Source organism: Rhinatrema bivittatum, chromosome 8 (assembly GCF_901001135.1).
Source record: "Rhinatrema bivittatum chromosome 8, aRhiBiv1.1, whole genome shotgun sequence".
Taxonomy (NCBI): domain Eukaryota; kingdom Metazoa; phylum Chordata; class Amphibia; order Gymnophiona; family Rhinatrematidae; genus Rhinatrema; species Rhinatrema bivittatum.
Genome location: NC_042622.1, coordinates 8,069,732 through 8,095,239, shown reverse-complemented (window position 1 = coordinate 8,095,239; position 25,508 = coordinate 8,069,732). Strand labels below are relative to the sequence as shown.

Genomic DNA, 25,508 nt, shown 5'->3' with positions numbered 1-25,508 from the left:
GGGATAAGCACGGAGGATCCTTAGCTGTGAGGGGTAAAGCCTGGGATAAGCACAGAGGATCCTTAGCTGTGAGGGAGTGAGGGGTAAAGCCTGGGATAAGCACAGAGGATACTTAGCTGTGGGGGAGTGAGGGGTAAAGCCTGGGATAAGCACAGAGGATCCTTAGCTGTGAGGGAGTGAGAGGTAAAGCCTGGGATAAGCACAGAGGATCCTTAGCTGTGAGGGAGTGAGGGGTAAAGCGTGGGATAAGCACAGAGGATCCTTAGCTGTGGGGGAGTGAGGGTAAAGCCTGGGATAAGCACAGAGGATCCTTAGCTGTGGGGGAGTGAGGGGTAAAGCCTGGGATAAGCACAGAGGGTCCTTAGCTGTGAGGGAGTGAGGGGTAAAGCCTGGGATAAGCACAGAGGATCCTTAGCTGTGAGGGGAGTGAGAGGTAAAGGCTGGGGATAAGCACAGAGGATCCTTAGCTGTGAGGGAGTGAGGGGTAAAAGCATGGGATAAGCACGGAGGATCCTTAGCTGTGAGGGAGTGAGGGGTAAAGCCTGAGATAAGCGCAGAGGATCCTTAGCTGTGAGGGAGTGAGGGGTAAAGCCTGAGATAAGCACAGAGGATCCTTAGCTGTGAGGGAGTGAGGGGTAAAGCCTGGGATAAGCACGGAGGATCCTTAGCTGTGAGGGAGTGAGGGGTAAAGCCTGAGATAAGCACAGAGGATCCTTAGCTGTTAGGGAGTGAGGGGTAAAGCCTGAGATAAGCACAGAGGATCCTTAGCTGTGAGGGGAGTGAGGGGGTAAAGCCTGGGATAAGCACCAGGAGGATCCTTAGCTGTGAGGGAGTGAGAGGCAAAGCCTGGGATAAGCACAGAGGATCCTTAGCTGTGAGGGAGTGAGGGGTAAAGCCTGGGATAAGCACAGAGGATCCTTAGCTGTGGGGCAGTGAGGGGTAAAGCCTGGGGATAAGCACGGAGGATCCTTAGCTGTGGGGGAGTGAGGGGTAAAGCCTGAGATAAGCACAGAGGATCCTTAGCTGTGAGGGAGTGAGAGGTAAAGCCTGGGATAAGCACAGAGGATCCTTAGCTGTGGGGAGTGAGAGGTAAAGCCTGGGATAAGCACAGAGGATCCTTAGCTGTGAGGAAGTGAGAGGTAAAGCCTGAGATAAGCACAGAGGATCCTTAGCTGTGAGGAAGTGAGAGGTAAAGCCTGGGATAAGCACAGAGGATCCTTAGCTGTGAGGAAGTGAGAGGTAAAGCCTGGGATAAGCACAGAGGATCCTTAGCTGTGGGGGAGTGAGGGGTAAAGCCTGGGATAAGCACAGAGGATCCTTAGCTGTGAGGGAGTGAGGGGTAAAGCCTGGGATAAGCACAGAGGATCCTTAGCTGTGAGGAAGTGAGAGCTAAAGCCTGGGATAAGCACAGAGGATCCTTAGCTGTGAGGGAGTGAGAGGCAAAGTCTGGGATAAGCACAGAGGATCCTTAGCTGTGAGGGAGTGAGAGGCAAAGCCTGGGATAAGCACAGAGGATCCTTAGCTGTGAGGGAGTGAGGGGTAAAGCCTGAGATAAGCACAGAGGATCCTTAGCTGTGAGGGCGTGAGGGGTAAAGCCTGGGATAAGCACAGAGGATCCTTAGCTATGAGGGAGTGAGGGGTAAAGCCTGAGATAAGCACAGAGGATCCTTAGCTGTGAGGGAGTGAGGGGTAAAGCCTGGGATAAGCACAGAGGATCCTTAGCTGTGAGGGAGTGAGGGGTAAAGCCTGGGATAAGCACAGAGGATCCTTAGCTGTGGGGAAGTGAGGGATAACAGCCTGGATAAGCACAGAGGATCCTTAGCTGTGAGGGAGTGAGGGGGTAAAGCCTGGGATAAGCACAGAGGATCCTTAGCTGTGAGGGAGTGAGGGGGGTAAAGCCTGAGATAAGCACAGAGGATCCTTAGCTGTGAGGGAGTGAGGGGTAAAGCCTGGGATAAGCACAGAGGATCCTTAGCTGTGAGGGAGTGAGGGGTAAAGCCTGGGATAAGCACAGAGGATCCTTAGCTGTGAGAGGTAAAGCTGGGATAAGCACAGAGGATCCTTAGCTGTGAGGGAGTGAGAGGTAAAGCCTGGGATAAGCACAGAGGATCCTTAGCTGTGAGGGAGTGAGAGGTAAAGCCTGGGATAAGCACAGAGGATCCTTAGTTGTGAGGGAGTGAGGGGTAAAGCCTGAGATAAGCACAGAGGATCCTTAGCTGTGGGGGGAGTGAGAGGTTAAAGCCTGGGATAAGCACAGAGGATCCTTAGCTGTGAGGGAGTGAGAGGTAAAGCCTGGGATAAGCACAGAGGATCCTTAGCTGTGAGGGAGTGAGGGGTAAAGCCTGAGATAAGCACAGAGGATCCTTAGCTGTGGGGGAGTGAGAGGTAAAGCCTGGGATAAGCACAGAGGATCCTTAGCTGTGAGGGAGTGAGAGGTAAAGCCTGGGATAAGCACAGAGGATCCTTAGCTGTGGGGGAGAGAGGGGTAAAAGCCTGGGATAAGCACAGAGGATCCTTAGCTGTGAGGGAGTGAGAGATAAAGCCTGGGATAAGCACAGAGGATCCTTAGCTGTGAGGGAGTGAGAGGTAAAGCCTGGGATAAGCACAGAGGATCCTTAGCTGTGAGGGAGTGAGGGGTAAAGCCTGGGATAAGCACAGAGGATCCTTAGCTGTGAGGGAGTGAGAGATAAAGCCTGGGATAAGCACAGAGGATCCTTAGCTGTGAGGGAGTGAGAGGTAAAGCCTGGGATAAGCACAGAGGATCCTTAGCTGTGAGGGAGTGAGAGGTAAAGCCTGGGATAAGCACAGAGGATCCTTAGCTGTGAGGGAGTGAGGGGTAAAGCCTGGGATAAGCACAGAGGATCCTTAGATGTGGGGGAGTGAGAGGTAAAGCCTGGGATAAGCACAGAGGATCCTTAGCTGTGAGGGAGTGAGGGGTAAAGCCTGGGATAAGCACAGAGGATCCTTAGCTGTGGGGGAGTGAGAGGTAAAGCCTGGGATAAGCACAGAGGATCCTTAGCTGTGGGGGAGTGAGAGGTAAAGCCTGGGATAAGCACAGAGGATCCTTAGCTGTGAGGGAGTGAGAGATAAAGCCTGGGATAAGCACAGAGGATCCTTAGCTCTGAGGGAGTGAGAGGTAAAGCCTGGGATAAGCACAGAGGATCCTTAGCTGTGGGGGAGTGAGGGGTAAAGCCTGGGATAAGCACAGAGGATACTTAGCAGTGAGGGAGTGAGGGGTAAAGCCTGGGATAAGCACAGAGGATCCTTAGCTGTGAGGGAGTGAGGGGTAAAGCCTGGGATAAGCACAGAGGATCCTTAGCTGTGAGGGAGTGAGAGATAAAGCCTGGGATAAGCACAGAGGATCCTTAGCTGTGAGGGAGTGAGAGGTAAAGCCTGGGATAAGCACAGAGGATACTTAGCAGTGAGGGAGTGAGGGGTAAAGCCTGGGATAAGCACAGAGGATCCTTAGCTGTGAGGGAGTGAGAGGTAAAGGCTGGGATAAGCACAGAGGATCCTTAGCTGTGGGGAGTGAGGGGTAAAGCCTGGGATAAGCACAGAGGATCCTTAGCTATGAGGGAGTGAGGGGTAAAGCCTGGGATAAGCACAGAGGATCCTTAGCTGTGAGGGAGTGAGGGGTAAAGCCTGGGATAAGCACAGAGGATCCTTAGCTGTGAGGGAGTGAGGGGTAAAGCCTGGGATAAGCACAGAGGATCCTTAGCTGTGAGGGAGTGAGGGGTAAAGCCTGGGATAAGCACAGAGGATCCTTAGCTGTGAGGGAGTGAGAGATAAAGCCTGGGATAAGCACAGAGGATCCTTAGCTGTGGGGGAGTGAGAGGTAAAGCCTGGGATAAGCACAGAGGATCCTTAGCTGTGAGGGAGTGAGGAGTAAAGCCTGGGATAAGTACAGAGGATCCTTAGCTGTGGGGGAGTGAGGGGTAAAGCCTGGGATAAGCACAGAGGATCCTTAGCTGTGAGGGAGTGAGAGATAAAGCCTGGGATAAGCACAGAGGATCCTTAGCTGTGGGGGAGTGAGAGGGTAAAGCCTGGGATAAGCACAGAGGATCCTTAGCTGTGAGGGAGTGAGGGGTAAAGCCTGGGATAAGCACAGAGGATCCTTAGCTGTGAGGGAGTGAGAGATAAAGCCTGGGATAAGCACAGAGGATCCTTAGCTGTGAGGGAGTGAGAGGTAAAGCCTGGGATAAGCACAGAGGATACTTAGCTGTGAGGGAGTGAGGGGTAAAGCCTGGGATAAGCACAGAGGATCCTTAGCTGTGGGGGAGTGAGGGGTAAAGCCTGGGATAAGCACAGAGGATCCTTAGCTGTGGGGGAGTGAGGGGTAAAGCCTGGGATAAGCACAGAGGATCCTTAGCTGTGAGGGAGTGAGAGGTAAAGCCTGGGATAAGCACAGAGGATCCTTAGCTGTGAGGGAGTGAGGGGTAAAGCCTGGGATAAGCACAGAGGATCCTTAGCTGTGGGGGAGTGAGGGGTAAAACCTGGGATAAGCACAGAGGATCCTTAGCTGTGAGGGAGTGAGGGGGTAAAGCCTGGGATAAGCACAGAGGATCCTTAGCTGTGAGGGAGTGAGGGGTAAAGCCTGGGATAAGCACAGAGGATCCTTAGCTGTGGGGGAGTGAGGGGTAAAGCCTGGGATAAGCACAGAGGATCCTTAGCTGTGGGGGAGTGAGGGGTAAAGGCTGGGATAAGCACAGAGGATCCTTAGCTGTGGGGGAGTGAGGGGTAAAGCCTGGGGATACGCACAGAGGATCCTTAGCTGTGGGGGAGTGAGGGGTAAAGCCTGGGATAAGCACAGAGGATCCTTAGCTGTGAGGGAGTGAGGGGTAAAGCCTGGGATGAAGTGATTATGATGGTGTTGTAGCATGAAGATGATTGCTCTTAGTAGATTGGTTTTACAGTCTTTCCTGTTATATTTTACCTTTCTGTGTTGACCTGTGATCTGGAGTAGAGGGCAGGGCTGGTATGCGTCTCGGGGTATTCACTGTTGAGCTGTAAGTGTGTCTTTCCCTTCAAGCTCTCTCTGGTTTCTGCCTGTCACAGGAGAGACATGAATTGTCTTTTTTAAATGTCTCGTGGGCAGAATACAAGCTTTTAATTCAATGCATTCAGCAAGCCGACGCACTGTACGGAGCCTGAGAAAGACGCGGGATGGGAGGAGAGGAATATTAGAACCAGCTGCTCCCCTTACCCCCAGCACACTTCTGAACAGGAGAGAAAGCCAAAGCAAATTCCAGCCTGCGATCCCCCAGCCGGGCTGGGCAGGGCCGCAGCCCAGCGTCTGCCATGGAGGTGGGGGGCTCTCGTCTTCCCTGTGCGTGACTGAGACAGCTAGAAATTTCACCCTCCCATTTGCATGTACTTAGATTATTTATGGGGTCGGGCCCTATGGCTCAGGGATGTAGGTCTGGCCTGAATACACCATGGAGGAGATGACCCCAGCTGACCAATGACTGGCACTGAGGGTGCACCGTAAAGCAGGCAGCGGGGAGTCCCCAGAGTCATCCAGGGAGCTTACAGAAAGGAGCTAAGGAAGTGGAAAAATCTTCCCCACAAACTCCTGCTTAGAAATAAGAAACATTTGCAGGGAGGCAGCGCTGTGAGCGAGGAGGATCGTCGGTGCTGTGAGCTCCTCCGTGCTCCCACTCCAGAAGAAAGAGACGGGAATGCTGGAGCCGCCAGGCCTGGCGCCTTCCTGGCAGGGAAAGAGTGAAGCACTTCAGCCATGGGCCGGCTGGAGAGGGCCAGAGCGTAGCTCAGCATCCCGAAGGGCCACAGCCCAGTCAGACCCCTCTGTACGGATGCAGCCACAAAATGCATGGAAAGATGGAGTGGGAGTGAGAGGAGAGGAAGGTCTGGGAGCGAGTACTGCATGAGAATGAGAGGAGCGAGTACTGCATGAGTATGAGAGGAGCGAGTACTGCATGAGAATGAGAGGAGTGAGTACTGCATGAGAATGAGAGGAGCGACTGCATGAGAATGAGAGAAGCGAGTACTGCATGAGAATGAGAGGAGCGACTGCATGAGAATGAGAGGAGCGAGTACTGCATGAGTATGAGAGGAGCGAGTACTGCATGAGAATGAGAGGAGTGAGTACTGCATGAGAATGAGAGGAGCGACTTCATGAGAATGAGAGGAGCGAGTACTGCATGAGAATGAGAAGAGCGAGTACTGCATGAGAATGAGAGGAGCGACTGCATGAGAATGAGAGGAGTGAGTACTGCATGAGAATGAGAGGAGCGAGTACTGCATGAGAATGAGAGAAGCGACTGCATGAGAATGAGAGGAGCGTGTACTGCATGAGAATGAGAGGAGCGACTGCATGAGAATGAGAGGAGCGAGTACTGCATGAGAATGAGAGGAGCGAGTACTGCTTGAGAATGAGAGGAGCGAGTACTGCATGAGAATGAGAGGAGCGAGTACTGCATGAGCGTTCAGAGCTGCTCCAGACACAGAGCATGTCCCACGCTTTCCTGTTCTGTCCTTGTCACAGACTTTGCACTTCAGGATGTGCCTCCTCGCCCTAACGAAAATGGGCTGGTAAAAGTTGGCTACCCCTGGACGAGATTAACTGCTTTGCTAGGAAGTAACTTCAGCAACTTTCAACTTTTGTCTTTAACTAATTTTGCCAGACATTTTGTAATCCAAAGTAGTCTGAGGATATGTAGAAATTATATTTTACATCATGATATGATTAGTTTCTGAAAAGAAAGAAATGTGTTGGTTTTATGAGCCAAAACTACTTATTGTCTATTCTTCCTCATAAAGTTACCAGGGATCAAAACTTCAGAACTGGTCAATACAAGCAAGGGACTCTAAGGAAGTGATGGGAATTATAAAGCTAAATTAATTGGATGGATGGGCAGACTGGATGGGCCATGTGGTCTTTTCCTGCCGTCATGTTTCTATGTTTCTATTCTAAGGAAGAGATGGGAATTATAAAGCTAAATTAATTGGGGGGATGGGCAGACTGGATGGGCCATGCGGTCTTTTCCTGCCGTCATGTTTCTATTCTAAGGAAGTGATGGGAATTATAAAGCTAAATTAATTGGATGGATGGGCAGACTGGATGGGCCATGTGGTCTTTTCCTGCCGTCATGTTTCTATGTTTCTGTTCTAAGGAAGTGATGGGAATTATAAAGCTAAATTAATTGGATGGATAGGCAGACTGGATGGGCCATGCGGTCTTTTCCTGCCGTCATGTTTCTATGTTTCTATTCTAAGGAAGTGATGGGAATTATAAAGCTAAATTAATTGGATGGATGGGCAGACTGGATGGGCCATGTGGTCTTTTCCTGCCGTCATGTTTCTATTCTAAGGAAGTGATGGGAATTATAAAGCTAAATTAATTGCATGGATAGGCAGACTGGATGGGCCATGTGGTCTTTTCCTGCCCTCATGTTTCTATGTTTCTATTCTAAGGAAGTGATGGGAATTATAAAGCTAAATGTTCTTAAATTAATAAGAACATAAGAACATAAGAACCTGCCATATTGGTTCAGACCAAGGGTCCATCAAGCCCAGCATCCTGTTTCCAACAGTGGCCAATCCAGGCCATAAAAACCTGGCAGTTACCCAAAAACTAAGGGGTAGATTTTCAAAAAACGCGAATAGGCGTACTTTTGCTGGCGCATCAGGCGCAAGCAAAAGTACGCTGGATTTTAGTGGATACGCGCGGAGCTGCGCGTATCCACTAAAATTCTGGATCGGCGCGCGCAAGGCTATGGATTTTGTATAGCCGGCGCGCGCCGAGCCGCGCAGCCTACCCCCATTCCCTCCAAGGCCGCTCCGAAATCGGAGCGGCCTTGGAGGGAATCCTCTAACGCCCTCCCCTCACCGTCCCCTCCCTTCCTCTACCTAACCCACCCGCCCGGCCCTGTCTACACCCCCCCCCCTTACCTTTCTCCGGGGATTTACGCCTCCCGGAGGGAGAAGTAAATCCCCGCGTGCCAGCGGGCCTGTTGCGCGCCGGGACGCGACCTGGGGGCGGGTACGGAGGGTGCGGCCACGCCCCCGGACCGCCCTGGGCCGTAGCCACGCCCCCGTACCCGCCCCCAAAACGCTGCCGACACGCCCCCTAACGCCACGACGACCGGGCCCGCCCCCGACACGCCCCCCTCGGAGAACCCCGGGACTTACGCGAGTCCCGGGGCTCTGCGCGCGCCGGTAGGCCTATGTAAAATAGGCTCACCGGCGCGCAGGGCCCTGCTCGCCTAAATCCGCCCGGTTTTGGGCAGATTTAGGCGAGCAGGGCTCTGAAAATCCGCCCCTAAGTCTATTCCATGTTACCATTGCTAATGGCAGTGGCTATTCTCTAAGTGAACTTAATAGCAGGTAATGGACTTCTCCGCCAAGAACTTATCCAATCCTTTTTTAAACACAGCTATACTAACTGCACTAACCACATCCTCTGGCAACAAATTCCAGAGTTTAATTGTGCGTTGAGTAAAAAAGAACTTTCTCCGATTAGTTTTAAATGTGCCCCATGATAACTTCATGGAGTGCCCCCTAGTCTTTCTACTGTCCGAAAGAGTAAATAACCGATTCACATCTACCCGTTCTAGACCTCTCATGATCTTAAACACCTCTATCATATCCCCCCTCAGCCATCTCTTCTCCAAGCTGAAAAGTCCTAACCTCTTTAGTCTTTCCTCATAGGGAAGCTGTTCCATCCCCTTATCATTTTGGTTGCCCTTCTCTGTACCTTCTCCATCGCAATTATATCTTTTTTGAGATGCGGCGACCAGAATTGTACACAGTATTCAAGGTGCGGTCTCACCATGGAGTGATACAGAGGCATTATGACATTTTCCGTTTTATTCACCATTCCCTTTCTAATAATTCCCAACATTCTGTTTGCTTTTTTGACTGCCGCAGCACACTGAACCGATGTGTTTCAATGTGTTATCCACTATGACGCCTAGATCTCTTTCTTGGGTTGTAGCACCTAATATGGAACCCAACATTGTGTAATCATAGCATGGGTTATTTTTCTCTATATGCATCACCTTGCACTTATCCACATTAAATTTCATCTGCCATTTGGATGCCCAATTTTCCAGTCTCACAAGGTCTTCCTGCAATTTATCACAATCTGCTTGTGATTTAACTACTCTGAATAATTTTGTATCATCTGCAAATTTGATAATCTCACTCGTTGTATTTCTTTCCAGATTATTTATAAATATATTGAAAAGTAAGGGTCCCAATACAGATCCCTGAGGCATTCCACTGCCCACTCCCTCCCACTGAGAAAATAGGATGGTTGGGCAGACTGGATGGGCCTTAAAGCTTCCATCAACAGAACCACCAAAGATTGTTTCTATAAACTTCAAGTTCTGAAAAGAATTAGACCACTCTTCCACACTCAAGATTTCAGAACCATCCTTCAAGCTGTCATTTTCTCTAAGATCGACTACTGTAACTCTATCCTTCTGGGCCTACCCTCCTCCTACACTAAACCCCTACAGATGTTACAATACGCTACGGCAAGATTACTGACAAATTCCAGGAGGAAGGACCATATTACTCCAATCCTAAAAGATCTCCATTGGTTGCCGATTCATTTTAGAATCCTCTACAAATCTCTTTCCATAATACATAAAACCATTCATCAACACCCCCCCCCCCACTCGACTTACAAATCCCTTTCCAAAAGTATAACTCCTCCAGACCAACCAGAGACGCACTCAGAGGATCCCTCCAAGTACCCCCAGCCAAAACTACTAAACACATCACTCTAAGAGATCGGGCCTTCTCAACAGCCGGCCCCCTTTTATGGAACTCCATCCCACCAGACCTCAGACAAGAACCCAGCCTCCCAATCTTCAGGAAAAGACTTAAGACCTGGCTGTTCAAAAAAGCATTCCCGGACACTGATTAACCCTTGCAGCCTGTTGAACTACCTCCCATTGTAAAAATGTTAATTTAATGTAAATATCTTTATCTAATGTTATCCTCTCCCTTTCTTCTCTACTCCCAGTTCTAGTACCTTGTTATTTGTAACTGCTTCCTCCTCACTAAAAGGTTACTCATTTGTTCTTTGTACACCCCTGTTCTATGTAAACCGGCATGATGTGATTGTATCATGAATGCCGGTATATAAAAATTTTAAATAAATAAATAAATAAATAAATGTGGTCTTTTCCTGCCGTCATGTTTCTATGTTTCTATTCTAAGGAAGTGATGGGAATTATAAAGCTAAATTAATTGGATGTATGGGCAGACTGGATGGGCCATGCGGTCTTTTCCTGCCGTCATGTTTCTATTCTAAGGAAGTGATGGGAATTATAAAGCTAAATTAATTGGGGGGATGGGCAGACTGGATGGGCCATGTGGTCTTTTCCTGCCGTCATGTTTCTATGTTTCTATTCTAAGGAAGTGATGGGAATTATAAAGCTAAATGAATAGGATGGTTGGGCAGACTGGATGGGCCATGTGGTCTTTTCCTGCCGTCATGTTTCTATGTTTCTATTCTAAGGAAGTGATGGGAATTATAAAGCTAAATTAATTGGGGGGATGGGCAGACTGGATGGGCCATGGGGTCTTTTCCTGCCGTCATGTTTCTATGTTTCTATTCTAAGGAAGTGATGGGAATTATAAAGCTAAATTAATTGGATGGATGGGCAGACTGGATGGGCCATGGGGTCTTTTCCTGCTGTCATGTTTCTATGTTTCTATTCTAAGGAAGTGATGGGAATTATAAAGCTAAATTAATTGGATGGATGGGCAGACTGGATGGGCCATGGGGTCTTTTCCTGCTGTCATGTTTCTATGTTTCTATTCTAAGGAAGTGATGGGAATTGTAAAGCTAAATTACAGCCCGATACTGTAAAACCGCGGGAGAGCGGACGAGCGCCCGCTCTCCCGGTGCACGCACCGGCCCTTTGCCGGTGCGAGCTATCCAGTTTGCTCCAGCATGCAAATTAAGCGACGCGGTGCAAACGAGGGAAAGGAGGCGCTAGGGACATTAGCGCATCCCTAGCGCCTCCTTTTGGCCTGGAGCGGCGGCTGTCAGCGGGTTTGACAGCCGACGCTCAATTTTGCCGGCGTCGGTTCTCGAGCCCGCTGACAGCCACGGGCTCGGAAACCGGACGCCGGCAAAATTTAGCGTCCGGTTTTCGGCCCGACAGCCGCGGGCCGAATTCAAATTTTTTTTTTTTATTTTTTTTTACTTTTGGGGACCTCCGACTTAATATCGCTATGATATTAAGTCGGAGGGTGCACAGAAAAGCAGTTTTTACTGCTTTTCTGTGCACTTTCCTGGCGCCGGAAGAAATTAGCGCTGACCTTTGGGTCGGCGCTAATTTCTTAAAGTAAACTGTGCGGCTTGGCTGCACGTTTTACTTTCTGTATCCCGCGCGCATACCTAATAGGGCCATCAACATGCATTTGCATGTTGAGGGCGCTATTAGGTGCCGCGGGTGGGCCGCGTGTTTTCCTCCCCTTACTGAATAAGGGGTAAGGGAAAACACGCGTCCAGAGCAGGCTGACAGTGCGCTCCGACGGAGCACACTTTACTGTATCGACCTGTTAATTGGGTGGATGGGCAGACTGGATGGGCCATGGGGTCTTTTCCTGCCGTCATGTTTCTATGTTTCTATTCTAAGGAAGTGATGGGAATTATAAAGCTAAATTAATTGGGGGGATGGGCAGACTGGATGGGCCATGGGGTCTTTTCCTGCCGTCATGTTTCTATGTTTCTATTCTAAGGAAGTGATGGGAATTATAAAGCTAAATTAATTGGATGGATGGGCAGACTGGATGGGCCATGGGGTCTTTTCCTGCCGTCATGTTTCTATGTTTCTGTTCTAAGGAAGTGTTGGGAATTATAAAGCTAAATTAATTGGATGGATGGGCAGACTGGATGGGCCATGGGGTCTTTTCCTGCCGTCATGTTTCTATGTTTCTGTTCTAAGGAAGTGTTGGGAATTATAAAGCTAAATTAATTGGATGGATGGGCAGACTGGATGGGCCATGCGGTCTTTTCCTGCCGTCATGTTTCTATGTTTCTATTCTAAGGAAGTGATGGGAATTATAAAGTCAAATTAATTGGATGGATGGGCAGACTGGATGGGCCATGCGGTCTTTTCCTGCCATCATGTTTCTATGTTTCTATTCTAAGGAAGTGATGGGAATTATAAAGCTAAATTAATTGGATGTATGGGCCGTGCAGTCTTTTCCTGCCGTCATGTTTGTATGTTTCTTAATAGACTATAATCACATACCAAAGTGGAATACACAGGAAAGGAGTGGTTTTATATTGAAGCAGGGTGAGGCAGCTGCTTCCAGGGGCAGAATTTTGAGGCAGTAAAAAATATCTCTTTCAGAACGCTGCTGTGACGTCCGCCTCACACTGCCTGCCCCTACCACGGCAGCCAACCCAGGCCGGCGGCAGCTGAAGGGAGGAGAGATGGGGGGTGGGGGTGCCATGTCATCCCTTCCCTCAGGCGGCAGGTAGCCTTGAGCTGCCCCTGACACGGGAGACAATCTTATAATAGACTCAGCGGTCAGCAAAGGTAAAGTGGTTATGTACACGTCTGCCTCTCAAATCCTAAGGCAGAGCAGAAATATCAGCAAATTGACAAATGACACTATCTGCTAAACTCCAGTCATATTATACATTCATGCCCCAATATAACATGTAATCTGAATACACACATTGCAAGCAAGCAAGGAGTCTGCACAGAGTACAAATAACAAGCAGGCGAGGGCATCAGCAATTCTCTTCCAGCTCTCTTAGAATCTAATCCTTGAAATGTGTTTTATTTTCTTCTTTCATATGTCATTGACTTCCAGAGTCCATCCGAAGAGCTTGCACTGTTGACCACAGTGTACAGCTACTGTATCCTTTTAATCACCCATCCGCAGTTTTCAGGAGATGGCGTAGGACTTGGCTTTCCCCTGTAATTCAGACCCTAATACAAGGAGGTTTCTGAATCTGAAGGAGAGCTCCCACGCCAGCTCCTGAGATCCCCACTGCCGCCCTCTGCTGGTGGTGCTGGAATGCATCAGGACACAGAGGTCCTCCCTCAGGCTCACCCTGCAGCCACATCTGGAACAATGGTATCTAGAATCTGGGAAGGCGCTCGCTCGATTATTAGGTTTAGGAAGAAGACCCCTGTGAACGTGGAATAGTAAATCAGACCGTGACCGCCTCAGGCACAATGAAGTAAGATATGAGTAAAAGGCCTGTGCTGAAGTCTATTAACTCATGAGCTACAGCAAGAGTTAACTTCCAATGCAGCAAGCCTATGGTAAAGTTAAGAATCAAAAACCCAGAAGTGTAAGAATAATACAAACCAATAAAAACAAATCTCACTTAACCACACACAGGTGTGTGAAAAAATGTAATTTCTAATTAAGAAGAATGACCACCATGTAGCACAATGAAAGGCACATTGTTGGGAGCACTTGGGATCGTTCCCTATTCAGGAAAGAGAGTGTGCCCACGGACGAAGACAAGGGAGCTCCCGTGTAGAACAAGGAGCTTGAAGGAGAGACGATGGACCTCAGAAGCCTCCTGGAAGGGTGAGATGGAAACCAGGAATCCAGAAAGAAACAGGCTTCTTGCGAAGGCAACAAGGATCTGCTGAAGAGCCCTTTTATAAGGCCGAACAGGAGCCATCATCAGACAGGGCCGCGGGCTCTTTACTATAGAAGAGAGGCGCGGCCGCTCATGGCTGGGGCCCGCGAGCAGCATCGTAACACACATCGTGCTGGGCTACAAACTGCCCATTCCAATGCACTCGTTTTAATCATCAGCCATTCTAAAACTAGAGTGAACACATTCAAACCCACCTCGTGCACAGCCCAAATTCCCCCTTTTTTTAAAGATATATTGTATATGCTCATAAAATATGAGTTCTCATATGCAATATATAATAAGTCCAGAAGCACTTAAGCGTAATCCTTGCAAAGACAAAAGGGAATGCTGTGTGATGCCCTTACTGGACATATAATTTATTGCATATGAGAACTCATGTTTTATGTGCTGATCCAATACATCTTTAAATGAAGGGGAATGTGGGCTGTGCACGAGGTGGGTTTGAATGTCTTCACGCTAGTTTTCGAATGGCTGATGATTAAAACGAGTGCACTGGAATGAGCAGCCTATAGCCCCAGCATGATGCGACTTTCATTGTGCCATACGGTGGCCATTCTTCTTAATTAGAAATTACATTTTTATCACACATCTGTGTATGGTTAAGTGAGATTTGCTTTTGTAAGCTAACGGTATACAAATGCACGCTAACCCGAAAATGTGCCCAGCCAAGCGCACCTTCTTCCACTGGTGCATGAGTGACCCATTCCCAGGGATTTTACTCCACGGGGAAACCCTTTGCTGATGGGTTTAGGATCCCAAGCCCTGCCGGCTGGGGAATGTTTCTGCCCAGTCCTAGCTGACATTAAAGGTTTTTGGGTTTTGCACGTGAAAATTCTCTCTCTTTAAGGAAAAGGCTGGTCAGAGCAGGTAATGGGCAGGTGTGGAGAGAACGGGGAATCCACAAGCTGGTGAAGGGCATCTGCCAAGCACTTTAAGACTGAATCAGGGTATTTTTAAAAGCTTTCCCACCCGACACATAACCCGCCCAATCGCACCATCCACTCCATGCCCCCTCCACAAGCATCTCGCCCCACACCTTTCCCTCCCTACACAAGCATCTCCCACCACCCTTTCCCTCCCTACACAAGCATCTCCCACCACCCTTTCCCTCCCTATCACTACCTTCTTCCCACACATCCCTTTCTCTCCCCTCCCCCCTCTACACTCCCTGCTCTCCTTACCATAATTTATCCTCATCAACAAGCCATTTATGTACATATGTTATATACTATAGTCTAATGTTCCATGTACTCCTGTTAGTTCTGTTACAACTTGTTATATTTATTACCATGTTATAATGTAAAATATTCTTGTTATATTTATTACCATGTTATAATGTAAAATATTCTTATATCTATTTAATACCATGTTATAATGTAAAATAGGGCTGTTATCACCCTATTCCTTTAGTTATCTGGAAACCGATGTGATATCTCGATCGAATGTCGGTATACAAAAGAAAGAAAGAAAGAAATAAATAAATAAATAAATAAATAAATAAATAAAATATTTGGAAATTCCCAAACCACAAATATGCTGTTTTAATTTGAAACTAGAATCACATTTTCTTCAGACACCCTAAAACAAAAGCCATCTATAAACCTTCGCTCCCGACAAGATCAGACCCATGCTTCAGTACACGCATGCATACATGGGATTCGCCATCATTCTGGGATCAACACAGAAACATGGAAATGTCGGCTCCATCCAGTCTGCCCAGCAAGCTTATGGTAGTATCTGCTGCGCTGTGTAGGTCACCCCCATTACTTATCACTTTCCCAGGCTGTAAAAGTCAGGGCCCTTGTCGGTTGCTGTCCGAATCCAATTCCCTGTTAAAGCAGAGAACAGAGTTGGCGTTACATCAATAGCGTAAAGGCTCATTGGTTGAGGGTAGTAACAGCTGCCTCAGCAAGTTACCCCCATGCACCGATTTTTCAGCTCTGTCCCTCAGAGAAATCCCATGAAACTAAGACATGTCCTGTCCCTCTTCAAAGCTCCGAGTTTTTGTCCTGTAATGTTTCCTTTTGCAGGTGAGGTCTCCAGATCTGTACTCAGTATCCCAAGTGAGGTCTCACCAGGGACCTACACAGGGGCAATATCACTTCCCTTTCTCTGCTGACCTTTCCTCTCCCTGTGTGGCCAAGCAGCTTTCTGGCTTTTACCATCGCCTTATTCACCTGTTTGGGCACCGTAAAATCATCAGCAACAACCACCCCCAGATCCCGCTCTTCCTTTGTGCTGGGAGTCCTGCGGTGCACGAGTGCTTGGTGCACGAGAGCTGGGAGTCCTGCGGTGCACGAGTGCTGGGTGCACGAGTGCTGGGAGTCCTGCGGTGCACGAGTGCTGGGAGTCCTGCGGTGCACGAGTGCTTGGTGCACGAGAGCTGGGAGTCCTGCGGTGCACGAGTGCTGGGTGCACGAGTGCTGGGAGTCCTGCGGTGCACGAGTGCTGGGAGTCCTGCGGTGCACGAGTTCTGGGTGCACGAGTGCTGGGAGTCCTGCGGTGCACGAGTGCTTGGTGCACGAGAGCTGGGAGTCCTGCGGTGCACGAGTGCTGGGAGTCCTGCGGCGCGCAGCTGAGGCTGCTCCCGGGCCCCGGGGGCTTTCCCTGAACCTCAGCCCAGTTCTTGCAGGATCACCTGCGGCTCCTGTGACGCCGGCTCCGTTTCCTTCTCAGTGTAGCTTCAGTTGCTGTTGCTCCGCTTCCTCTCTCTGCCACCCCCGGCTCAGGACTGTCCCGAGCATGAGAACCATTCCAAGTAAAACAAACTTAGCCCTGGAAAGCAATCGTGAAACCCTCAGCCTGATTCACAGCGAGGAAGAGGTCCAAGAGGCACTTCCCCTCCCCAGGGACAGCCAGGGGCTTTTCGGACACTGCAGAGCCAACCTGGCTTCTGAAAGCAAAGCTGCGGACTTTCAACTCGGCCACTTAACCCCCTTTTTTGGGGGGGGCTGAGGGGAAGGGCTCTGGCAGTTCCTCTGGCTGAGTTTTGTGACAGGAGTACTCTTCTTCTTCCTTTTAATGTTGGCTTTTTGGTACCTGAGAACGCTCTTTTGTACGGTAATTTCTTTAATCTGCCTGCGAGGGTCTCTGAGAGACTTGTGATGATCTGAAAGTGGAATTTCTGTTCCTTGCCTGGGGCGCCATTCGTGGGAAAGCGAGTTACACATTTTAAATAAAAAAGCAACAACCAAAGGTTGCTCAGCTCCAGCCCCCCAGGAGCCTTCGTTCACAACTCCGCGGGGGCTTTCCCCTCTTCTATATCCTTCCCCCTCCCCTAGCACCCTCACTGCAGCCGCAGGCACCAGGGCACCTTGAGAGGCCCTAAATCCAGCCATTAGGTGTCACCCTCCCCCCAGTGCATCCCCAACCTCAGCCCCGAGTCCCTGCACAAAGAAAGAGCAGCCCAGGCCCCACTGAACAGATTGGATGTGGGAAGCAGAGAGAGAGGAAGGGAGAGCAGGAATGAGAGGGAGGAGGGACCATGAGCAGCCAGAGAGGAAGTGGAGCCAGTCCCCATCCCTCATATCCCTGCTCTCCCTCCCTCCCGGCAGGATCCCAAAGTATGCTCATAACCAGGGAAAAGCAGTGACTGCTTCAAGTCTACATGGCTAATACTGGTTTATGGACTTTTCCTCCAGAAACTTATCCAAACCGCTTTTAAACCAATTTACAATAATAGCTTTCACCACATCTTCTGGTAATGAATTCCAGAGCTTATTGTGCATTGAATGAAAAAGAACTTTCTCCGATTAGTCTTAAATGTGCCCCATGCTAACTTCATGGAGTGCCCCCTAGTCCTTCTATTATCTGAAAGTGTAAATAACAGATTCACATTTACCCGTTCAAGACTTCTCATGATTTTAAACACCTCTATCATATCCCCCCTCATCTGTCTCTTCTCCAAGCTGAACAGCCCTAACCTCTTCAGCCTTTCCTCATAGGGGAGCTGATCCATCCCCTTTATCATTTTGGTCGCCCTTCTCTGTACCTTTTCTACCTCCCTCCTCCTTTCTAATTCCTACTCTTCCTCCCTTCTTTCTCTCTCCTTCCTGATCTCCCTCCCTCTTCTTTCTCATTCTTGCTTTCATTCATTCCTCTTTCTCTATCCTCCCTTTCTCTCATTCCTGCTTTATCCTCTGGCATTAGGGGCTCAGGTTATCCTCTGGCGTTAGGGACTCGGGTTATCCTCTGGCGTTAGGGACTCAGGTTATCCTCTGGTGTTAGGGGCTCAGGTTATCCTCTGGTGTTAGGGGCTCAGGTTATCCTCTGGTGTTAGGGACTCAGAGTATCCTCTGGCGTTAGGGACTCAGAGTATCCTCTGGTGTTAGGGGCTCAGGTTATCCTCTGGTGTTAGGGACTCAGGTTATCCTCTGGTGTTAGGGACTCAGAGTATCCTCTGGTGTTAGGGGCTCAGGTTATCCTCTGGCGTTAGGGGCTCAGGTTATCCTCTGGTGTTAGGGACTCAGAGTATCCTCTGGTGTTAGGGGCTCAGGTTATCCTCTGGCATTAGGGGCTCAGGTTATCCTCTGGTGTTAGGGGCTCAGGTTATCCTCTGGCGTTAGGGGCTCAGGTTATCCTCTGGTGTTAGGGGCTCAGGTTATCCTCTGGTGTTAGGGACTCAGAGTATCCTCTGGTGTTAGGGGCTCAGGTTATCCTCTGGTGTTAGGGACTCAGAGTATCCTCTGGTGTTAGGGGCTCAGGTTATCCTCTGGTGTTAGGGACTCAGAGTATCCTCTGGTGTTAGGGGCTCAGGTTATCCTCTGGTGTTAGGGACTCAGAGTATCCTCTGGTGTTAGGAGCTCAGGTTATCCTCTGGCGTTAGGGGCTCAGGTTATCCTCTGGTGTTAGGGGCTCAGGTTATCCTCTGGTGTTAGGGACTCAGAGTATCCTCTGGCGTTAGGGGCTCAGGTTATCCTCTGGTGTTAGGGGCTCAGGTTATCCTCTGGTGTTAGGGACTCAGAGTATCCTCTGGTGTTAGGGACTCAGAGTATCCTCTGGTGTTAGGGGCTCAGGTTATCCTCTGGCGTTAGGGGCTCAGGTTATCCTCTGGTGTTAGGGGCTCAGGTTATCCTCTGGTGTTAGGGACTCAGAGTATCCTCTGGTGTTAGGGGCTCAGGTTATCCTCTGGTGTTAGGGACTCAGAGTATCCTCTGGTGTTAGGGGCTCAGGTTATCCTCTGGCGTTAGGGACTCAGAGTATCCTCTGGTGTTAGGGGCTCAGGTTATCCTCTGGTGTTAGGGACTCAGAGTATCCTCTGGTGTTAGGGGCTCAGGTTATCCTCTGGTGTTAGGGACTCAGAGTATCCTCTGGTGTTAGGGGCTCAGGTTATCCTCTGGTGTTAGGGACTCAGAGTATCCTCTGGTGTTAGGGGCTCAGGTTATCCTCTGGTGTTAGGGACTCAGAGTATCCTCTGGTGTTAGGGGCTCAGGTTATCCTCTGGTGTTAGGGACTCAGAGTATCCTCTGGTGTTAGGGGCTCAGGTTATCCTCTGGCGTTAGGGACTCAGAGTATCCTCTGGTGTTAGGGGCTCAGGTTATCCTCTGGCGTTAGGGGCTCAGGTTATCCTCTGGTGTTAGGGGCTCAGGTTATCCTCTGGTGTTAGGGACTCAGAGTATCCTCTGGCGTTAGGGACTCAGAGTATCCTCTGGTGTTAGGGGCTCAGGTTATCCTCTGGTGTTAGGGGCTCAGGTTATCCTCTGGTGTTAGGGCTCAGGTTATCCTCTGGTGTTAGGGACTCAGAGTATCCTCTGGTGTTAGGGGCTCAGGTTATCCTCTGGTGTTAGGGACTCAGAGTATCCTCTGGTGTTAGGGGCTCAGGTTATCCTCTGGTGTTAGGGGCTCGGGTTATCCTCTGGCATTAGGGGCTCGGGTTATCCTCTGGCGTTAGGGGCTCAGGTTATCCTCTGGCGTTAGGGGCTCAGGTTATCCTCTGGTGTTAGGGCTCAGGTTATCCTCTGGTGTTAGGGACTCAGAGTATCCTCTGGCGTTAGGGACTCAGAGTATCCTCTGGGGTTAGGGGCTCAGGTTATCCTCTGGTGTTAGGGGCTCAGGTTATCCTCTGGCGTTAGGGGCTCAGGTTATCCTCTGGTGTTAGGGACTCAGAGTATCCTCTGGTGTTAGGGGCTCAGGTTATCCTCTGGCGTTAGGGGCTCGGGTTATCCTCTGGCGTTAGGGGCTCGGGTTATCCTCTGGCGTTAGGGGCTCAGGTTATCCTCTGGTGTTAGGGACTCAGAGTATCCTCTGGTGTTAGGGGCTCAGGTTATCCTCTGGTGTTAGGGACTCAGAGTATCCTCTGGCGTTAGGGGCTCAGGTTATCCTCTGGTGTTAGGGACTCAGAGTATCCTCTGGTGTTAGGGGCTCAGGTTATCCTCTGGCGTTAGGGGCTCAGGTTATCCTCTGGTGTTAGGGGCTCAGGTTATCCTCTGGCGTTAGGGCTCAGGTTATCCTCTGGTGTTAGGGACTCAGAGTATCCTCTGGTGTTAGGGACTCAGAGTATCCTCTGGTGTTAGGGGCTCAGGTTATCCTCTGGCGTTAGGGGCTCGGGTTATCCTCTGGTGTTAGGGACTCAGAGTATCCTCTGGCGTTAGGGGCTCGGGTTATCCTCTGGTGTTAGGAGCTCAGGTTATCCTCTGGCGTTAGGGGCTCAGGTTATCCTCTGGTGTTAGGGGCTCAGGTTATCCTCTGGTGTTAGGGACTCAGAGTATCCTCTGGTGTTAGGGGCTCAGGTTATCCTCTGGTGTTAGGGACTCAGAGTATCCTCTGGTGTTAGGGGCTCAGGTTATCCTCTGGCGTTAGGGGCTCAGGTTATCCTCTGGTGTTAGGGGCTCAGGTTATCCTCTGGTGTTAGGGACTCAGAGTATCCTCTGGCGTTAGGGGCTCAGGTTATCCTCTGGCGTTAGGGGCTCAGGTTATCCTCTGGTGTTAGGGGCTCAGGTTATCCTCTGGTGTTAGGGGCTCAGGTTATCCTCTGGTGTTAGGGCTCAGGTTATCCTCTGGTGTTAGGGACTCAGAGTATCCTCTGGTGTTAGGGGCTCAGGTTATCCTCTGGTGTTAGGGGCTCAGGTTATCCTCTGGTGTTAGGGACTCAGAGTATCCTCTGGTGTTAGGGGCTCAGGTTATCCTCTGGTGTTAGGGACTCAGAGTATCCTCTGGTGTTAGGGGCTCAGGTTATCCTCTGGCGTTAGGGGCTCAGGTTATCCTCTGGTGTTAGGGGCTCAGGTTATCCTCTGGTGTTAGGGACTCAGAGTATCCTCTGGCGTTAGGGGCTCAGGTTATCCTCTGGTGTTAGGGGCTCAGGTTATCCTCTGGTGTTAGGGCTCAGGTTATCCTCTGGTGTTAGGGACTCAGAGTATCCTCTGGTGTTAGGGGCTCAGGTTATCCTCTGGTGTTAGGGACTCAGAGTATCCTCTGGTGTTAGGGGCTCAGGTTATCCTCTGGTGTTAGGGGCTCGGGTTATCCTCTGGCGTTAGGGGCTCGGGTTATCCTCTGGCGTTAGGGGCTCGGGTTATCCTCTGGCGTTAGGGGCTCAGGTTATCCTCTGGTGTTAGGGACTCAGAGTATCCTCTGGCGTTAGGGGCTCAGGTTATCCTCTGGCGTTAGGGGCTCGGGTTATCCTCTGGCGTTAGGGGCTCAGGTTATCCTCTGGTGTTAGGGACTCAGAGTATCCTCTGGTGTTAGGGGCTCAGGTTATCCTCTGGTGTTAGGGACTCAGAGTATCCTCTGGCGTTAGGGGCTCAGGTTATCCTCTGGTGTTAGGGACTCAGAGTATCCTCTGGTGTTAGGGGCTCAGGTTATCCTCTGGCGTTAGGGGCTCAGGTTATCCTCTGGTGTTAGGGGCTCAGGTTATCCTCTGGCGTTAGGGCTCAGGTTATCCTCTGGCGTTAGGGGCTCGGGTTATCCTCTGGCGTTAGGGGCTCAGGTTATCCTCTGGTGTTAGGGGCTCAGGTTATCCTCTGGTGATAGGGGTCGGGTTATCCTCTGGAGTTAGGGACTCGGGGTATCCTCTGGTGTTAGGGGCTCAGGTTATCCTCTGGCGTTAGGGGCTCAGGTTATCCTCTGGCGTTAGGGCTCAGGTTATCCTCTGGCGTTAGGGGCTCAGGTTATCCTCTGGCGTTAGGGCTCAGGTTATCCTCTGGCGTTAGGGGCTCAGGTTATCCTCTGGTGATAGGGGTCGGGTTATCCTCTGGCGTTAGGGACTCGGGGTATCCTCTGGCGTTAGGGCTCAGGTTATCCTCTGGCGTTAGGGACTCGGGTTATCCTCTGGCGTTAGGGACTCGGGTTATCCTCTGGCGTTAGGGGCTCAGGTTATCCTCTGGTGTTAGGGGCTCAGGTTATCCTCTGGTGATAGGGGTCGGGTTATCCTCTGGCGTTAGGGACTCGGGGTATCCTCTGGCGTTAGGGCTCAGGTTATCCTCTGGAGTTAGGGACTCGGGTTATCCTCTGGCGTTAGGGGCTCAGGTTATCCTCTGGCGTTAGGGGTCGGGTTATCCTCTGGCGTTAGGGGCTCAGGTTATCCTCTGGCGTTAGGGCTCAGGTTATCCTCTGGCGTTAGGGGCTCAGGTTATCCTCTGGCGTTAGGGGTCGGGTTATCCTCTGGCGTTAGGGGCTCGGGTTATCCTCTGGCGTTAGGGCTCAGGTTATCCTCTGGAGTTAGGGACTCGGGTTATCCTCTGGCGTTAGGGGCTCAGGTTATCCTCTGGCGTTAGGGGCTCGGGTTATCCTCTGGCGTTAGGGGCTCAGGTTATCCTCTGGTGTTAGGGGTCGGGTTATCCTCTGGCGTTAGGGGTCGGGTTATCCTCTGGCGTTAGGGACTCGGGGTATCCTCTGGCGTTAGGGGCTCAGGTTATCCTCTGGCGTTAGGGGCTCGGGTTATCCTCTGGCGTTAGGGGCTCGGGGTATCCTCTGGCGTTAGGGGCTCGGGTTATCCTCTGGCGTTAGGGACTCGGGTTATCCTCTGGCGTTAGGGACTCGGGTTATCCTCTGGCGTTAGGGCTCAGGTTATCCACTGGCGTTAGGGCTCAGGTTATCCTCTGGAGTTAGGGACTCGGGTTATCCTCTGGCGTTAGGAGCTCGGGTTATCCTCTGGAGTTAGGGGCTCAGGTTATCCTCTGGCGTTAGGGACTCGGGGTATCCTCTGGCGTTAGGGCTCAGGTTATCCTCTGGCGTTAGGGCTCAGGTTATCCTCTGGAGTTAGGGACTCGGGTTATCCTCTGGCGTTAGGGACTCGGGGTATCCTCTGGCGTTAGGGGCTCAGGTTATCCTCTGGAGTTAGGGACTCGGGGTATCCTCTGGCGTTAGGGGCTCAGGTTATCCTCTGGAGTTAGGGACTCGGGGTATCCTCTGGCGTTAGGGCTCAGGTTATCCTCTGGCGTTAGGGACTCGGGGTATCCTCTGGCGTTAGGGGCTCAGGTTATCCTCTGGCGTTAGGGCTCAGGTTATCCTCTGGCGTTAGGGACTCAGAGTATCCTCTGGCGTTAGGGGCTCAGGTTATCCTCTGGCGTTAGGGACTCAGAGTATCCTCTGGCGTTAGGGCTCAGGTTATCCACTGGCGTTAGGGCTCAGGTTATCCTCTGGAGTTAGGGACTCGGGTTATCCTCTGGCGTTAGGGACTCGGGGTATCCTCTGGCGTTAGGGGCTCAGGTTATCCTCTGGCGTTAGGGACTCAGAGTATCCTCTGGCGTTAGGGCTCAGGTTATCCACTGGCGTTAGGGCTCGGGTTATCCTCTGGAGTTAGGGACTCGGGTTATCCTCTGGCGTTAGGGACTCGGGGTATCCTCTGGCGTTAGGGGCTCAGGTTATCCTCTGGCGTTAGGGACTCAGAGTATCCTCTGGCGTTAGGGCTCAGGTTATCCACTGGCGTTAGGGCTCAGGTTATCCTCTGGAGTTAGGGACTCGGGTTATCCTCTGGCGTTAGGGACTCGGGGTATCCTCTGGCGTTAGGGGCTCAGGTTATCCTCTGGCGTTAGGGACTCGGGCTATCTTTTGGAATTAGAGTGTGCCATCCTGCATGCTTGCTGGCAGGAGGCCCCAATGTAATGATGAGGTTACTTTTTCCTCTCTCTGTCCCACTGTAGCATTTCCTCAGCAGGTGCACTGCTCCCTGAATTGTGGTCTTGGGGGATTTTTGTTGTTTGCTTTGTTTATTTTTCTATTTGCAAAGTGCAGCTTTTTCCTGGATAGGGAGCGACTGAGACAGGTTCTCAGGACTCTGCTGCATTGCGCCATCGCTGTGACATCGGCAAGCACCTGGCAGGGCCTACAGGAATGGATTTAAGATCTCAGCTGGAAGACGGAAGAGGGGGCTTTGTTTGTTTTCCTCTTATTGCCTGTTGTGTTACATCCTTTTTTTCAAAAAAAGCAAGGTTGGAGATTTCCTCTCTAACAAACAAATACCAGAGCAGGGTAAGGACAGAAACAGGAAGGAACACAGCAGGGAGCAGCAAGAGACACAGTTCTGGGATGGGCTGGAGCAGCAGAATCAGGGTCTCCAGCAGGGGTTGGCAGCTCTGGTCCTGGCTTTCGAGAGATGTGGGAGAGATTTGCACGCAGTGGAGGCAGTGCATGCAGATTCCTTGTGGATGCCCTGAAAAGCAGGCCTGGCGCACTGCAGTTGCCTTTCTCTGGACTCAGCGATCCCCTAGATTAGGAGACTGGGCAGAGAAGAATCATCTTTCTACAGCTCCAGGGCGGACTCAGGGTTTTTAACCCAAGGAAAGAAAGACAGAAGAAGCCAGGGAAGAGCAAAAAAGGAGCCCGTGCCATGAGCAGAATAGCAGGCAGCCTCTCCCGAGCCCCTTCCTCTGCCAGCGCCTCGCCGTCCCGTCACAGCAAAGAAAGCGCCAAGCCTGAGGGGATTTTCAAAGCATTCGTACTGGAGCTGCACTCAGGAATAATGAGAGGGGGCCCAGGTCTGTTACAGAGCCAGTGAGTTCTCCACTTCCCAGTGCAGTGTGGGACGTATAGTCTGATCCCACCCATTGACGTCAGCACTGCAGGTCCCAGAATGCATCAGGATGGGGATGCACTGGCATGAGATCTCCCTCCTGAAACTGGGCTAAGAGACGGCAGCTCAGAGTTAATGTGGACACTGCCTCCAACCTTGCTGGGGAGGGCGGGTCCCAGACCAGGGGACCCTGCATTAGGTAACATTTTGCACCGGCCACAGTGATTACGACAGGTTGTGAGGGCTGAAGGTGATTTCTGAGAATTGTGACTGTAAGGAGTCGGCCACAGAGTACACGTGGAGATGTTTCACTCCACGGACCTTTTACAGTTTTACCAGCAGATGTAGAAAAGAATTTGTACATTACAGGAGTTCTACAAAAATAAGAATAATAATGAAGCATTTGCTTACTGGAGCATTAAATTATCCCAGCTGGGCTGGTGATAAAGAGATAATCTTTAATAAGCACTGAAGTATTGGTGGTGAAAGGTCACATCTAGAATCCGTTAATTGCTTAAGGACCCCTGTCAGTCAGTGGGAAGAGCCCGTGGGTTTCCTGTGTCTGGGGGCAGAACACATAAATAACGCAGGCTGACTTCCCTGTGTGCAGAGTATGCAGAATGGTTTCCCTATGCTGGCGCTGGAGCTTGCCTGTCTTACTAATGTTGCTTTAGGGAGCCTTGTGTAAGATCTGTGGGCCCTTGCTGCTGTGGCGAGATGGGCTCAACCTACGGGGAAAGGCCTTGTATGCTCTGGCGGAGCCACGCAGGGAAGAGACAGACTGGGAGCGTCACCTATTCCAACCCCTTTCCCCTGGGGTTTTAGGGGGCCAGCAGGTCAAAGGTGAGAGTCTCTGTGGCTATAGGGAAGGCGTTGATCCAGGGTCAGAGGCAGGTGAGACTGGTCAAGGTCCAGGCAAGGGTCAAATCCAGCAGTCATACGAAG

At 50.7% G+C, this 25,508-nt stretch overlaps 1 pseudogene; it reads left to right on the top strand.

Moving 5' to 3' along the window:
* LOC115096746 overlaps nucleotides 1–16,197 on the top strand; it is a 36,096-nt pseudogene extending 19,899 nt beyond the window's left edge.
* Nucleotides 16,198–25,508: the final 9,311 nt, after the last annotated feature.